Here is a 1,292-nt window from a genome sequence, read left to right as displayed (position 1 = left end):
ATCTCTGCCTCGGCTCCCCTTTACAAATCTGTAATATTTTCGAGAGCTTTCCTCGCCGCCCCCTCACCCCCACTCGCCTCCCCGAGTCCTGGTGTTACAATAATTAACAGTGCCCAGAAAAGTGAAGTAGTAACCAGAAAGACTTTCCAGCGCTGAAGAATTGCTTTGCTGCCTTGAGCTTTGGAATGAATCCATGCTTTTTATGTAATATTTCACTAAGGTGCTTTTTGTTGCTGTTGGGATTTTTGTTTTCCTTTCCCTTTCCCTTTTTTTTTCCAGTCTGTTTCCTTCCAGGCAGTTGCCATAGGTTTCCCTGTCTTGTCCTAAGCTTTTGAAAATATATATCCAGAAGACTTTAAAGCAAACAAAAGTAGATAAAAAAAACGTAAAACACTTACCGATCATACTTCCAGGATTTAGAGAAATTTTTTTAATTTTTGATTTTAATAAGGTGACAGGGGGAAAAAAGCATGTTCTCAACTCCAGCGAAACGATCCATGTTAAGATTTTCCTTTGCACTGACTCCACTAAGCCCCGCTCTCCACTAGTCTATTATTTTCACCAAAATATATGAAAATTTATGCAAATGAAAATCAGCACTAACTGTTCTCCCCTTGTTATACTTTGGATTTTTTTCCAGACAAAACAATCTCACTCTGCAAGGGAGGGGGTGGGAAGAGTTGGGGAACGAAGTTGGTTGTTTGTTTTTTGTTGGGATATTTTTTTTAAATAAACGACATTACTCCATTTCAAGCTTTATTTTTTGTTGTAGCTGTTATGAAGGTGTACAATTTTTTTTTATTTTGAGGGGATTTCTCCACCCCCCCACCTTCCTTTTTTATTAAGAAAGTAGATCTGTTTGCAGAGGCGCTATCACGTTTCATCAGGCCACCTGAGACGGCTTTTGAAAGCGTGTACTGTGAAATTCATAGCAGTAATTTAGACAAAATCCTCACTGTATATTAATGAAAGACGGCCCCATGGCACCGTTCCTATCCTCCCCATTCAGTGTAAACAAAACCACGAGACTCACTCGGTTTTTGAGCCTGATCCAAGCAAAATCGGCTGGAAAGGAAAACATGGGGTTCTGGCACTGACTATTCAAACGTCTGCACCTGGAGATCTCAGATTTATTCAATGAAATCTGTGTTGGATCTTTTATATATAAAAAAGAAACCTTGGGAGGACGCATGGGAACAAATATATATACATACATATATATATATGTGTGTGTGTGTATATATATGTATATATAAAATCATTATGTTTGGTGTTTAGATACCAGCGCCCTT

At 38.6% G+C, this 1,292-nt stretch overlaps 1 long non-coding RNA gene across 2 annotated transcripts in view; it reads right to left on the bottom strand.

The window, feature by feature from the left end:
- Positions 1-694, bottom strand: part of LOC108641626 — a 38,428-nt gene extending 37,734 nt beyond the window's left edge. Inside the window, exon 1 of one of the 2 annotated variants that reach the window (XR_001922164.2) lies at positions 399-694. This is a non-coding gene — a long non-coding RNA (uncharacterized LOC108641626). The remainder of the gene's footprint in view (positions 1-398) is intronic. The other variant, XR_003916345.1, reaches the window with a different exon arrangement.
- Positions 695-1,292: the final 598 nt, after the last annotated feature.

The sequence above is a fragment of the Manacus vitellinus genome, unplaced genomic scaffold, assembly GCF_001715985.3.
Source record: "Manacus vitellinus isolate BGI_N305 unplaced genomic scaffold, ASM171598v3 scaffold_7_pilon, whole genome shotgun sequence".
Lineage (NCBI taxonomy): Eukaryota > Metazoa > Chordata > Aves > Passeriformes > Pipridae > Manacus > Manacus vitellinus.
Note: the sequence above shows the minus strand (reverse complement) of the source record. Positions and strands in the feature narration are given on the sequence as shown.